Source organism: Entelurus aequoreus, linkage group LG23, assembly GCF_033978785.1.
Source record: "Entelurus aequoreus isolate RoL-2023_Sb linkage group LG23, RoL_Eaeq_v1.1, whole genome shotgun sequence".
In the NCBI taxonomy this organism is placed as follows: Eukaryota; Metazoa; Chordata; class Actinopteri; order Syngnathiformes; family Syngnathidae; genus Entelurus; species Entelurus aequoreus.
Window position 1 is genome coordinate 23,873,810 of NC_084753.1, and position 16,131 is coordinate 23,889,940.

The 16,131-nt window shown below is 40.5% G+C and overlaps 1 protein-coding gene across 10 annotated transcripts in view; it reads left to right on the top strand.

The window, feature by feature from the left end:
- Window positions 1-16,131, top strand: part of ptk2bb (protein tyrosine kinase 2 beta, b) — a 119,598-nt gene that overhangs the window by 1,500 nt on the left and 101,967 nt on the right. For 3 of the 10 annotated variants that reach the window (XM_062034309.1, XM_062034310.1, XM_062034305.1), the window contains exon 1: window positions 14,385-14,683. The exons of the other annotated variants lie outside the window; for them this stretch is intronic. The gene's annotated coding sequence lies outside the window, so the exon portion shown is untranslated. Of the gene's footprint in view, window positions 1-14,384; window positions 14,684-16,131 lie in introns of those variants that run through there. 10 annotated transcript variants of the gene reach the window in all.

A 16,131-nucleotide genomic window follows, 5' to 3' on the forward strand; every position in this document is an offset into this window, starting at 1 on the left:
TCTGCCCCTTTAATTAGTGCATACTAAATAATTTTACTTTAGCCTACTACTACAACCATATTATTTACCAGCAACATAAAGTGAAACAGAGGCAGAGGTGTCCTGCCACAGTCAGTAACAAATAAACAGAAAACAGTAGTGGTCAAATACAAATAAGGAAACAAGAGAAGTATCCTACACTTCTCTTTTGTAAAGTAAATCTGAACAGCCTATATGGGCATCTACATCAACTATATGATTTGCCTGAGAAGCTGGACAGGACAAAAAAAATAAAAAATAAAAAATTGTTTTTTATTTGTATTTTTTATTTGTGGCGGACGTAATTCTTTCGTGGCGGGCCGCCACAAATAAATGAATGTGTGGGAAACACCGATATATATATATATATATATATATATATATATATATATATATATATATATATATATATATATATATATATATATATATATATATATATATATATATATGTATATGTATATATAAATATGTATGCATATATATATATATGTATGTATATATATATATATATATATATATACTGTGTATATATATATATATATATATATATATATATATATATACAGTATATATATATATATATATATATATATATATATATATATATATATATATATATATATATATATATATATGTGTATGTATATATCCTTGTAGGGATGATATAGCCTCTTGTGTTTTTTCCTGACCTAACGTATAGTCCGCTCTACCCCAGATTTGAGCACTGTTTAACGGATAAACCATAGAAACCTTGACATATATATATATGTATATATATATATATATATATATATATATAATGCATAAAAAACAGAAAGATGTGTTCTTGTCTCACAAACGGTTTGTGAAGCAAAATTCTAAAAAAGTGCAGTTAAAGTTTAATGAAAAATTCTTTACATGTATCCATACAATGCATCAGTCAACAATTTCAACCAGAATGTTAAAGGGGCCCTGTGATGCAAAACCATTTTTTGGGGATCCCCATAATACAAACCATGTAGGCATGGCGTAGATATTTATAAAACAATATTGCCTTCTTCCAAACCTGCTCAAAATGAGCCGTATGGAATTTGAGACTTATTGACGTATTTTGCCTTAGTTATGTCTGCTAATATCTATGACATTTTTATTCAGTTGTACAGTAGTCAATAAGTTCCTTATTTTTCTATCTTCTTGTTTTGGGCCACACTGGCTCCTACATGCACATGCATGCTAAAACCCTCCGCTGTTGCCATTTTAAAAATTAAAATAGCACACAGTTCTAACTCAGGGGTCGGCAACCCAAAATGTTGAAAGAGCCATATTAGAACCAAAAATTAAAAATAAAAAAATCTGTCTGGAGCCGCAAAAAATTAAAAGCCTTATATAAGTGTTATAATGAAGACAACAGAAAAGTGTCTATATTAGCTATATTAACCTATTATCAAAGGCTGACACAAATCTTCATTGACAGAAATGTTGTATTTTAATTTTCATTCCACACATTTTAGCAAATCAATAAAATCAACAAAGCTCACCTTTGTGCATTTACGCACAACATACATCGTTTAGTGGACAAAATGTAACAAAAAAGGAGTGGCATAAAACACGTCTTTCTGTGGCAGCGTTGGAAAAAGTTATACATGTAAACAAACTATGGTTTTTGATTGATTCATTGAGACTTTTATTAGTAGGTTGCACAGTGAAGTACATATTCCGTACAATTGACCACTAAATGGTAACACCCGAATAAGTTGTTCAACTTGTTTAAGTCGGGGTCCACTTAAATTGATTCATGATACAGATATATACTATCATATACTATCATCATAATACAGTCATCACACAAGATAATCACATTGAATTATTTACATTATTTACAATCAGGGGTGTGCGGGGGGGTAAGGATATAGACAGCAAGTAGTGGACATAGAGAGAGAGAGAGAGAGAGAGAGAGAGAGAGAGAGAGAGAGAGAGAGAGAGAGAGAGAGAGAGAGAGATCAGAAGGCATAAGAAAAAGTATCTGCATTTGATTGTTTACATTTGATTATTAGCAATCCGGGGAAGGCGTTAGTTTAGGGTTGTAGCTGCTTGGAGGTGAACTTTTATTGCGGTTTTGAAGGAGGATAGGGATGCCCTTTCTTTTATACCTGTTGGGAGCGCATTCCACATTGATGTGGCATAGAAAGAGAATGAGTTAAGACCTTTGTTAGTTCGGAATCTGGGTTTAACGTGGTTAGTGGAGCTCCCCCTGGTGTTGTGGTTATGGCGGTCATTTACGTTAAGGAAGTAGTTTGACATGTACTTCGGTATCAGGGAGGTGTAGTGGATTTTATAGACTAGGCTCAGTGCAAGTTGTTTAACTCTGTCCTCCACCTTGAGCCAGCCCACTTTAGAGAAGTGGGTAGGAGTGAGGTGGGATCTGGGGTGGAGGTCTAGAAGTAACCTGACTAGCTTGTTCTGAGATGTTTGGAGTTTAGATTTGAGGGATTTGGAGGTGCTAGGGTACCAGGAGGTGCATGCGTAATCGAAAAAGAGTTGAACGAGAGTTCCCGCCAGAATCCTCAAGGTGCTTTTGTTGAACAGAGAGGAGTTTCTGTAGAGAAATCTCGTTCGTTGGTTAACCTTTCTGATTACCTTGGTTGCCATTTTATCACAGGAAAGGTTAGCCTCTAGAAAGGAACCTACGTAGGTGACCTCATCTTTCCTGGTGACAACAATGTCACCCACTTTTATGGTGAAGTCATTGACTTTCTTAAGGTTGATGTGGGACCCAAACAGGATGGATTCTGTTTTACCCAAGTGTATGGATAGCTTGTTGTCAGCGAGCCAGGTGCAAGTTCTACACAGCTCAACACCAGGCACGTGCACACATAGGGCCCTATGGGTGCTTGAGCCCCTGCCCTTTTTTGCCTCGTCTTAAAAAGTGCCCTCTGCCTGTGTGTGTGTGTTTTTTTTTTAATTTCTTTAAACAACATTAATACATTCCTGTCAGGGATGTACAAAAAAAACAAAACAAAAAAAACAGTGGTACAAAAACTCCACGTTTTTTTGTAATATCGGGTTGTTTGAGCCTGCCGCTTTCGCCAGAGAGAGAGAGTGAGAGAGCCAACTGCGCCCCTGAGACGTGACAGTGGAGCAACTTGAACCTATGAGTTATGTTATGGTCTCGTCGCTGTCCACTTATTCAGCATCTAATATGGGTAATATTTCAGAAAAACGCTGTATTATTCTATTATTCAATGTGTCAGCTTCTGTTTTTGCCGGACGTCGGAGCACGGCGCATCAATTGAGCACGGCACATCAAGTCCGCACAGAGCAGAGCGGATCGTGCGGGACAGGAAGTAATGTACAAAATACAAAATAAAACACCGGGTTAATTTTCAAAATAAAATGCACTGTGTTTACGGCGGATCACATATTTCTCACAGTAGAGTTTTAGATATAAAGTTTATTGTGACTTTGCTATTACTGTGTGGGTTAACAAAATAATAATAATAATAATGATAATAATGATAATAATAACAAAAATAAGAATAAGAATAATGATAATAATAACAATAATAATTACTATTATTATTATTATTATTATTATTAATAATAATAATTTCAGCATTCTGGGGATATAAGATGTAGGTTATCTGTTAGGAATATTGCCATCTGTATTTAAAGGCCTACTGAAACCCACTACTACCGACCACGCAGTCTGATAGTTTATATATCAATGATGAAATCTTAACATTATAACACATGCCAATACGGCCGGGTTAACTTATAAAGTGACATTTTAAATTTGCCGCTAAACTTCCGGTTCGAAACGCCTCTGAGGATGACGTATGCGCGTGACGTAGACCGGGGAACACGGGTATGCCTTCCACATTGAAGCCAATACGACAAAGCTCTGTTTTCATTTCATAATTCCACAGTATTCTGGACATCTGTGTTCGTGAATCTGTTGCAATCATGTTCATTGCATTATGGAGAAGGAAGCTGAGCAAGCAAAGAAGAAAGTTGTCGGTGCGAAATGGACGTATTTTTCGAACGTAGTCAGCAACAACAGTACACAGCCGGCGCTTCTTTGTTTACATTCCCGAAAGATGCAGTCAAGATGGAAGAACTCGGATAACAGAGACTCTAACCAGGAGGACTTTTGACTTCGATACACAGATGCCTGTAGAGAACTGGGACAACACAGACTCTTACCAGGATTACTTTGATTTGGATGACAAAGACGCAGACGTACTACTGTGAGTATGCAGCTTTGGCTTCTAAACATTTGATCGCTTGACCGTATGTGCGCAACTTTTTTTTGCGTATGTACGTAACTTTTTTAAAATATATAAGCTTTATGAACCTTGGGTTAGGTGAACGGTCTTTTGGGCTGAGTGATTGTGTGTGTTGATCAGGTGTTTGAATTGTATTGGCGTGTTCTATGGAGCTAGGAGCTAGCATAGGAGCTAGGAGCTAGCATAACAAACACGCAGGTGTTTTTATGCAGGATTAATTTGTGGCATATTAAATATAAGCCTGGTTGTGTTGTGGCTAATAGAGTAAATATATGTCTTGTGTTTATTTACTGTTTTAGTCATTCCCAGCTGAATACCAGGTACCGTAAGTATGCAGCCTTGGCTGCTAAACATTTGATAGCTTGACCGTATGTGCGCGTCACATACGTAACTTTTTAAAAATATATAAGCTTTATGAACCTTGGGTTAGGTGAACGGTCTTTTGGGCTGAGTGATTGTGTGTGTTGATCAGGTGTTTGAATTGAATTGGCGTGTTCTATTGAGCTAGGAGCTAGCAGAGGAGCTAGGAGCTAGCATAACAAACACGCAGGTGTTTTTATGCAGGATTAATTTGTGGCATATTAAATATAAGCCTGGTTGTGTTGTGGCTAATAGAGTATATATATGTCTTGTGTTTATTTACTGTTGTAGTCATTCCCAGCTGAATATCAGGTACCGTGAGTATGCAGCCTTGGCTGCTAAACATTTGATAGCTTGACCGTATGTGCGCGTCACGTACGTAACTTTTTAAAAATATATAAGCTTTATGAACCTTGGGTTAGGTGAACGGTCTTTTGGGCTGAGTGATTGTGTGTGTTGATCAGGTGTTTGAATTGTATTGGCGTGTTCTATGGAGCTAGGAGCTAGCAGAGGAGCTAGGAGCTAGCATAACAAACACGCAGGTGTTTTTATGCAGGATTAATTTGTGGCATATTAAATATAAGCCTGGTTGTGTTGTGGCTAATAGAGTATATATATGTCTTGTGTTTATTTACTGTTGTAGTCATTCCCAGCTGAATATCAGGTATGAATATCAACTCCCCACTAGTCCTTCACTTGCACTTTACTCATCCACAAATCTTTCATCCTCGCTCAAATTAATGGGGAAATTGTCGCTTTCTCGGTCCGAATCTCTCTCACTTCATGCGGCCATCATTGTAAACAATAGGGAACTTTGCGTATATGTTCAACTGACTACGTCACGCTACTTCCGGTAGGGGCAAGCCTTTTTTTTTATCAGATACCAAAAGTTGCAATCTTTATCGTCGTTGTTCTATACTAAATCCTTTCAGCAAAAATATGGCAATATCGCGAAATGATCAAGTATGACACATAGAATAGATCCTGCTATCCCCGTTTAAATAAAACAAATTCATTTCAGTAGGCCTTTAAACTTGATTCATGTGATTATGCCTGCAGCACAATGCCAAAAAAAGAAAGGATACAGCCCTCTACTGGCCCCTGGTCCATATTTTTGGCCCTGTATTGCGTTTCAGTTGTTTAGTCTGAGCATTAAGTGAGAAAGACCATAAGTTACAACTTGATGGTGTTTTCATCAAGTTAAGGGAAAGAAGGACAGATTTTCACATTAAAGTTTTTTCCATTTGGGTATTTATTTTTGTATTTTTTTTCAAAGTTCATGTTGCACCGTTCAATGTTCAATATTAAAGTGCTCATCTTTAACAATAAATAGCCTAATAATAAACCAGTGTTTGGTTGCTTTTCATGTCTTCCAAGCCTATGATAATGTGAATTAACTCATTATGACCATAATTTGTTGACATAAAAGAAATGGCAATCACTTTGACCTACAAAGGACACACAGCTAAGTAGTTAGCTTCCTATTAGCAAATTTAATTTTACATTAATTTCCATATTGTGTAAAGGACCAAAAAAAAAAATCCCTGCCCTTTTCTGACTTTGAGCCCCTGCCCCTCTAAAATCATGTGCACGTCCCTGCTCAACACTGAGGATTTTCTCCACCTGTGACTTGTGATTTTCTCCACCTGTGACTTGTGAGTTCAAGAACCGCCAAAATCAGCAGGACAAAACGGCGCTCGCCAAATGCTCTCATCAAAGAAGCATGTTGAATATAAACAGTGGGCTTTGTGTCAATTAGGAAGGTTTGTGTCATGTTTGTTCTCCTACAGAAAATATATTAAAACAAACAAAAAAATGTTTTCTTTATTTTTTTCCATTTTCACACATCTCTGAAAGAGGTCCAGGGAGCAATTAGGGTGGCGCTAAAGATAGAGCCGCGGGTTGCTGACCCTCGTTCTAATTATTATCTGTCAATAGACTCCATATAGAAGTGCTTAAAACTACAACGTGGCTGACAGGGAGATGACTCAGTCAAAGGGGGCTTGGCCATAATGAGACCGCCCAGAAAAGACCAACAGAAAGTGTCTTAACTCTTCCGCATCACAAAAGTTGTCATCCACCCGCCATCCAACCGAACTAACATTTTATCAAAACTACAACCGCCCGCCACCCGCCCGTTGTTATATATACAATATAAACCAGGGGTCGTACCCTAACAGCAATAATTAGGGCGTGCTGTGATGGTACTGCCTTTATCACCCTCTACAACAGGGGTCACCAACGCAATGCCCGCGGGCACCAAGTAGCCCGTAAGGACCAGATGAGTAGCCCGCTGGCCTGTTCTAAAAATAGCTCAAATAGCAGCACTTACCAGTGAGCTGCCTCTATTTTTTAAATTGTATTTATTTACTAGCAAGCTGGTCTCGCTTTGCTCGACATTTTTAATTCTAAGAGAGACAAAACTCAAATAGAATTTGAAAATCCAAGAAAGTATTTTAAAGACTTGGTCTTCACTAACTGACAAAGAAACAGATAACAGATAACAAAGTGTGACATGATTTATTTAAAAATTTAAGAGTTGACTTTTGTATTTTACATGAGCTATTATTTGTACAAACATGGTGCAAAGTAATTCATGATTTGGTAAAAAATGTTAGTGGCTAGCTAGTTAAAATGGGATATTGTGATTTCACAAGACTGTCTTAGAAGTGATCATTTGAAAATGTTCAATTTGAAAAATGTGCACTAAGAGAAAATATAAAAATAAAGTGTTGCATATTGATATTTATCTGTTTCTATATATATATTTATTGTGAGAAATCATTAAGATGATCAGTGTTTCCACAAAGATAAATATCATTAATTAATAATAACATAGGGTTACAGGTAAATTGAGCAAATTGTCTTTTTCTGGCAATTTATTTTAGTGTGTATCAAACTGGTAGCCCTTCCCATTAATCAGTACCCAAGAAGTAGCTCTTGGTTTCAAAAAGACTGGTGACCCCTGCTCTACAACATGTACAGACAGCGTGACAGCCCGGTCACATGTTTTGTGCGGCTTCTGCTTGCACACGTAAATGACAGCAAGGCATACCTGCTCCACAGCCATACAGGTTACACTGACGGTAGCCGTATAAAACAACTTTAACACTCTTAATATGTGCCACACTGTGAACCCACACCAAACAAGAATGACAAACACATTTCGGGAGAACATCCGCACCGTAACACAACATAAACACAAAAGAACAAATACCCAGAACACCTTGCAGTCCTAACTCTTCCTGGCTGAAATATACACCCCCGCTACCACCAAACCCCGCCCCCCCTACACTGCGCCCCCACACATCAACCCCCCCCCCCCCGCCCCCCATCCCCCTCCGTGCGTCGGTTGAGGTGGGCGGGGTTTGGTGGTAGCGGGGGTGTATATTTCAGCCAGAAAGAGTTAGGACTGCAAGGTGTTCTGGGTATTTGTTCTTTTGTGTTTATGTTGTGTTACGGTGCGGATGTTCTCCCGAAATGTGTTTGTCATTCTTGTTTGGTGTGGGTTCACAGTGTGGCACATATTAAGAGTGTTAAAGTTGTTTTATACACACACCGTCAGTGTAACCTGTATGGCTGTGGACCAACTATGCCTTGCTGTCACTTACGTGTGCAAGCAGATGCCGCCTACAACTTGCGGCTGGGCTAGCATGCTGGCTGTAAATGTTGTAGCGGGTGATAAAGACAGTACCAAAACGGCACGCCCTTATTATTGTTGATTGGGTGAAAATCAGCAGACATTCGAGAGAATTGGTTCAACCGCCACCCGCCCGAATCCATTTAAAATCGATTTTTTTCGTCATGCATCCGCCTGACCCGCGGATTACCGCGGTTGTGTCCACAAACCGCGCATCTCTAGTCTTGAAGATGGTCTGTAAAACATAATCTATGCAAAATATGACCAAAGCACAACCATTACATTATTGGCCACTTATGTGATTCTGTCCACGAGTCACACTTGTATGACCTGAACAGTTCTGACAACTTGTCAACAAGTGTTTAAGTGTGTATTTATTGAGTTTTGATAAATATTCTGCTTTAATTTCAACTTTTTTAGCGTCAAAGTAAACCATACCATTATGCCTTTGCTTTTTTCTTTGTGTCATGTTAGCCAGCATATGTTAGCACATGCTAGCTCTTTCTCAGTAATAAGTTAATATTTGTGTCACTAATGTTGGATACAAAGTGTAGTTAGTTCATTTCAACACAACATTAATTTTACTTTGAATTTAGTGGATAGTGATGGTTGCTGCTCCGGTGGCTGCATTAACATGTTTGATGTGTCGCCTTTGTTATTGCTAACATGCAATATAGCATTTTGTTCAGGAGAGAAAACACACAGAAGCTAATAAAGTTAAAGTACCACTGATAGTCACACACACACTAGGTGTGGTGAAATTGACCTCTGCATTTGACCCATCCCCTTGTTCCACCCCCTGGGAGGTGAGGGGAGCAGTGAGCAGCAGCGGTGGCCGGCGCTCTGGAATCATTTTGGTGATTTAACCCCCAATTCCAACCCTTGATGCTGACTGCCAAGCAGGGAGGTAATGGGTCCCATTGTTATAGTCTTTGTTACGATCTCAGGGCGGACACTCTAACCACAAATAATAACAGAAGAAATTATTAAATTAAAGATGTGGTTTGACAAAAACAGACTATCTTTGAACTTTAGTTTAACTAAAATACTGCTACCAGTAGAAAAGAAAGTCAAACACAAATACTAATGGACGGAGTAGATGTTGAAAGAGTAAAATAAACAGAATTTTGGGGTGTAAGTGTAGATGATAAAATAAACTGGAAATCGCATGCAAAAATAACAACATAATGTGGCAAGAAATATTTTCATGTTAGATAAACCAAAATGCACTCCATATTCTATGCTGCTCACTGGTTTTACCATATCTCAGTTACTGTGCAGAAACATGGGTTAACAATTACAAAAAGTCAAGTCAAGTCAAGTCAACTTTATTTATATAGCACGTTTTCAACAACTTTTAGATTGAACCAAAGTGCTTTACAGGTTAAAAAAGCATGGAGCAAAAAACAAACAAAAAAAACTAAGCAAAACAAAAAACAAACAAAGAACATAAACAATGAATGTGCTAAACAAGATAGTGCAAATGCAATACGGTAAAAGGGGTCGAATAAAAAGTTTTAAAAAATTTGCAGAATAAAAATAATAATAATAAAAGTGCGACAAATTGAAAAAAATACAACTAAAGCGAAGGGGTGGGAGGGACTAGAAATGGTGGCCTAGTGGGCGGACTCAGCTCGGGTCAAAGGCCAGCAAGAAGAGGTAGGTCTTAAGGAGGGTTTTGAAGACCCCCAGGCTCTGGGCTGACCTAATGTGGAGGGGAAGGCTGTTCCAGAGCTTAGGGGCGGCAACGGAAAATGCTCTGTCCCCTCTGGTCTTTAGCCTGGATCTGGGGACCGCCAAAAGCATTTGGTCAGCTGACCTCAAGGCTCTAGACGAGGTATGGTGATGCAGCAGCTCGGTCAGGTATTGTGGGGCCAATTAACAAAAAACAATTAAAAGTAATTTAAAATCAATGCGGTGACGGACAGGGAGCCAGTGGAGTGAGGCCAGCACTGGGGTGATGTGCTTGCGTTTTTTTTGGTACTGGTGAGGAGACGGGCAGCCGCGTTTTGCACAAGCTGCAAACGGCGGAGTGATGCCTGATCAATGCCAGCGTACAGTGAGTTATTGTTGTCTAGCCGGTGTGTGATGAAGGCGTGGATAGCAGTCTCCAGGTCGCTCTGGGAGAGATAGGCCTTGGTCTTTGCTAGGGTTCTGAGATGGTAAAAGCTGGTACTAACCACTGAGCTGACCTGTTTGGTGAATTTGAAGGCACTATCAAAGATCACACCGAGATTTCTCACGGAGGACCATATGTTTACACCCAGAGGACCTAGAGCACTGACAAACGAGACTAGAGATGTATCGCCGAAGATGATGATCTCGGTCTTGCTCTCATTAAGGTTGAGGAAGTTAGCACTCATCCATGCTTTAATGTCAGTCAGACAGTCAAGCAGTGGTTGAAGTACGACCTGTCCTGTGGCCTTAAGAGGTAAATAGATCTGAACATCATCGGCATAACAGTGGAATGGGACATTGTGCTTGACCAGGATTTCACCTAAAGGTAGTATGTACAGTAGGAAGAGTATGGGACCCAGGATTGACCCTTGAGGAACACCACAGGTAAGGGGGGCCACCGAGGAGAGAAAGTCTCCTAGCTGCACAGAGAAACTCCGGTCAGTTAGGTAGGACTGAAACCAGCTTAGGGCTACACCTGAGATGCCCACGTACTGCTTCAGTCGTGACAGTAGAATCCTGTGATCCACTGTGTCGAAGGCAGCTGTGAGGTCCAGAAGCATCAGGATCACAGGACTACCAGAGTCAGCGGCCAGAAGCAGATCGTTTTGCACCCTCAGGAGTGCCGTTTCAGTGCTGTGAGATGTTTTGAAACCAGGTTGGAATTTCTCGTGGATGTTATTTATAGCTAGAAAAGATTGTAACTGGACATACACTACTCTCTCAAGGATTTTGGACAGAAAGGGTAACTGAGAGATAGGCCTGAAGTTAGAAAGAACAGAGGTGTCAAGATTTTTATTTTTAATTAAAGGCTGCACCACAGCATGCTTAAAAGCAGCCGGGACATATCCGGAGGAGAGGCAGGTGTTAATCAACCATAAAATAGTAGGGCCAACTGAATCAAGGACTTCTTTGAGAAGGCGAGAGGGAAGGCTATCTGATGGGCAATATGTGGGCCGCAGGTGTTTGACTGCGTCCGAGAGGGAGGAGAGGGAGATAGGCTCAAACTGCTCGAAAACAGCAAGCTGGGGAAGCGGGGGAGGGGGAGGGAGAGGAGGAGCAGAGGTGTCAGATGGTCTGAGTGCAGAGATTTTGTCAATGAAGAAGTTTAAAGGCCTACTGAAACCCACTACTACCGACCACGCAGTCTGATAGTTTATATATTAATGATGAAATCTTAACATTGCAACACATGCCAATACGGCCGGGTTAACTTATAAAGTGCAATTTTAAACTTCCCAGGAAACTTCCGCTTGAAAACGTCACGGTATGATGACGTATGTGCGTGACGTCACAAGGTCAAGGGAAGTGTTTGGACCCAATTCAAATACCTCTGTTTTCTTCGACAAAATTCCACAGTATTCTGGACATCTGTGTTAGTGAATCTTTTGCAATTTGTTTAATGGACAATGGAGACTGCAAATAAGAAAGTTGTAGGTGCGATCGGTGGAGCGGCGGACTACAGCAACACCAACACCAGGAGGTTGTGTTGTGTTTTGAGCAGGATAGCAGACACACTACAGTGAGTAAGCCCGCCGCCGCATCTAAGTTAGCTTCTGTTTTTTTAGCTTCGCTAAGCTGAATATTATTAATCGTGTATTTACATGTTCATGGTTTAATAGTATTTTTGATCTTCTGTCTATCCATTCAGTCAGGGTTTTTTTTAATTTAGTTTCTATCTGCATTTGAGACTGATGCTATCACGTTGGCTACGTAGCTAGGTTAGCTTCTATTTTTTTTTAGCTTCGAAAAGCTGAATATTATTAATCGTGTATTTACATGTTCATGGTTTAATAGTATTTTTGATCTTCTGTCTATCCATCCAGTCAGGGTTTTTTTTAATTTAGTTTCTATCTGCATTTGAGACTGCTATGCTATCACGTTGGCTACGTCGCTAGGTTAGCTTCTATTTTTTTAGCTTCGAAAAGCTGAATATTATTAATCGTGTATTTACATGTTCATGGTTTAATAGTATTTTTGATCATCTGTCTATCCATCCAGTCAGGGTTTTTTTAAAATTTAGTTTCTATCTGCATTTGAGACTGCTATGCTATCACGTTGGCTACGTTGCTAGGTTAGCTTCTATTTTGTTTAGCTTCGCAAAGCTAAATATTAATAATCGTGTATTTACATGTTCAGTCACTGTGAATGTCCATTTCGCGTTCTCGACTCATTTTCAAATGGATATAGTATCTGAGGTGGTTTAAAATACAAATCTGTGATCTACAATAGAAAAAGGAGAGAGTGTGGAATCCAATGAGCCAGCTTGTACCTAAGTTACGGTCAGAGCGAAAAAAGATACGTCCATCACTGCCTCTCAAGTCCTTCACTGTAACGTTCCTCATCTACGAATCTTTCATCCTCGCTCAAATTAATGGGGTAATTGTCACTTTCTCGGTCCGAATCTCTCTCGCTCCATTGTAAACAATGGGGAATTGTGAGGAATACTAGCTCCTGTGACGTCACGCTACTTCCGGTACAGGCAAGGCTTTTTTTATCAGCGAGCAAAAGTTGCGAACTTTATCGTCGATTTTCTCTACTAAATCCTTTCAGCAAAAATATGGCAATATCGCAAAATGATCAAGTATGACACATAGAATGGATCTGCTATTCCCGTTTAAATAAAAAAAATTCATTTCAGTAGGCCTTTAAGAAACTTTCACAGAGGACAGGTGAGGGGACAACAGGTGACACATCACGGGGGTTGATGAGAGAATTTAAAACTTTAAAAAGAACTTGGTGTTTATGACTATTACTGGAGATCAAGGTAGAAATATACTTTGTTTTCGATGCTTTTACGGCTCGCTGGTAATCAGACACGGAGTCCCGCAGGATTTGGAGGGAGATATGAAGCCTATCCTTCACCCACTTTCGCTCCGCGCGCCTGCAAGCGCCTCTGAGAGCGCGCGTAGAGTTATTTAGCCATGGTGTTAGAAAAGCTTTGCTACGTTTGGATCTAAGGGGCGCAACAGAGTCTAAAATATCAGTGCAAGCCGAGGTAAACATAGAAAAAATCTCATCAGCAGTAAAATCACAGTTTGCACCCAGTGCACGGATTGAATGTCTATTGAAGGCAACTGAAAACATAGCAGCAGTTGAAGGGTTGATCATGCGTGAGCGGCGCTCAGGGACATAGCTGGAATTATTACCAGAGCACGGGATTACCGTTGTAAACAAAATTGGTGAATGGTCGGAGAGAGACATAGCACATATTTCATTTACAGAAACAGATATACCACAGGATACCACGAGATCTAAAGTATGTCCCTTTTCGTGTGTCGGGCCAATGACAGATTGCTTGAGGTCAAATGAATCAAGGAGATTCAGAAAATCTCGGGCCAGAGGTTTTGATTGGCAGCAAACATGAACATTAAAATCGCCGCAAATTACAATTTGGTCGTAATTCAACAAAATCCCCGATAGAAAATCAGCAAAGTGATGTAAAAAGTCTTTGTTGAATTTAGGTGGACGATATACCACTGCGCACAGAACAGGGGGAGACAGAATTCATTCAAAGAGTTGCAGTTCAAAACTAGCATAGGTAACGTGTGGAATCTGCCGGCAAGTGAACGAAGATTTGTAAACAGAAGCTAAACCTCCTCCGCACCTGCCTGTAGTCCTGGGGGAGTTGAGGAAATCACAGTCCGGTGGAAGCAATTCAGAGAACGCCACATTGTCTCCAACAGTCAGCCAGGTCTCAGTGAGGAACATAAAATCCAACTCCCGGCTGGTAAAGAAGTCGTTGAGCCAGAACGTTTTGTTCGCCAAGGACCGGACATTTATCAGGGCCATCCGAAGATTAAACTCCTCGCTAGCAGGTGATACAGCACGCTTCAGCATGCGTAGGGCGGAGCGGTCCAAACCACGCCCACACCCACGGGCCGTAGAGCACCGTGAGACCAAGCCAGGAGGAGCGCGGCCCGGAGATGCCGCCGGGTTAACCGGGAGGAGAAGCAGCGGAGAAGGGCCGGAGGCAGCAGCGGTCGCCGTCGCCAGGAGGTCGCCCAGGGTAGAGGCCGCCCAGGGTAGAGGCGACAGGTTGGATCCAGCGCGCTGTGCGCCGGACATCGGAGGTACGCCGGCAGCGTCCAACAGGAAGGAAGTGATGATCGAACGTGCGAGAGGATGACAGCAGGATCTTGAGTTTCACCAAAATACCTCCCCTCCTCCCCGCCCTCTTGGAGCGCTTTCTTCATGAAGGAGCCGCTGGAGTACGACGCAGGTAAGCGGGTATACCTGACAGCACGAGAGGGGGTTTGTCCAATTTCCCGAGTCGAATCTGGGTACCCATGTCTCGCTAAAGTTTTGAGCTTGGATATTAAACAGTGCTTGGCGATCATAGCACAGTAGAGCAGAGACATCCCAGTAAGTGCATAAAAATGAGGCTACAGCAAACAAAAAACAGAGGCTTCAAGACAGACGACTTGCCGAACAAGCTGGCGCCATCTTGGATCAAGAAAAATACACTTAATTCACTAATTGTCTTACAAAAAAGGGAAATTAGGATAATACACAATGCCAGGTATAGAGGGCATAAAAACCCTTTATTTATTAAATCAGGAATATTGAAATTCAATGACTTGGTGAATTTGCAATCAGCTAAAATTGTGCACAAAGCACACTATACCCATCCAAGAATGGACAACAATCCTTCTCAACAAAAGAGGCGAAATATAACGTTAGGGAAAAATGTAATTCAAAACATTGGCATGCACATACAACACTTAAAGGCCTACTGAAACCCATTACTACCGACCACGCAGTCTGATAGTTTATATATCAATGATGAAATCTTAACATTGCAACACATGCCAATACGGCCGGGTTAACTTATAAAGTGCAATTTTAAATTTTCCGCTAAACTTCCGGTTGAAAATGTCTATATATGATGACGTATGCGCGGGGAGCTACACTAACCACGTTAAACCCAGATTCCGAACTAACAAAGGTCTTAACTAATTTTCTTTCTATGCCACATCAATGTGGAATGTGCTCCCAACAGGTATAAAAGAAAGGGCATCTCTATCCTCCTTCAAAACCGCAATAAAAGTTCACCTCCAGGCAGCTACAACCCTAAACTAACACCCTCCCCGGATTGCTAATAATCAAATGTAAACAATCAAATGCAGATACTTTTTCTTATGCCTTCTGATCTCTCTCTCTCTCTCTCTCTCTCTCTCTCTCTCTCTCTCTCTCTCTCTCTCTCTCTCTCTCTCTCTCTCTCTCTCTATCTCTCTCTCTCTCTCTCTCTCTCTGTCTCTCTCTATGTCCACTACTTGATGTCCATATCCTACCCTCCCCCCCCACCCCCCCCGCTCCCTCCACACCCCGATTGTAAATAATGTAAATAATTCAATGTGATTATCTTGTGTGATGACTGTATTATGATGATAGTATATATGATAGTATATATCTGTATCATGAATCAATTTAAGTGGACCCCGACTTAAACAAGTTGAAAAACTTATTCGGGTGCTACCATTTAGTGGTCAATTGTACGGAATATGTACTTCACTGTGCAACCTACTAATACAAGTCTCAATCAATCAATCAAAACACGTCAATCGTTGAAACGGGAAGTATGCGGACACATTGAATCCTATACAAAAAACTCTGTTTTCATCTCAAAATTGCACAGTATTCTGGACATCTGTGTTGGTGAATCTTTTG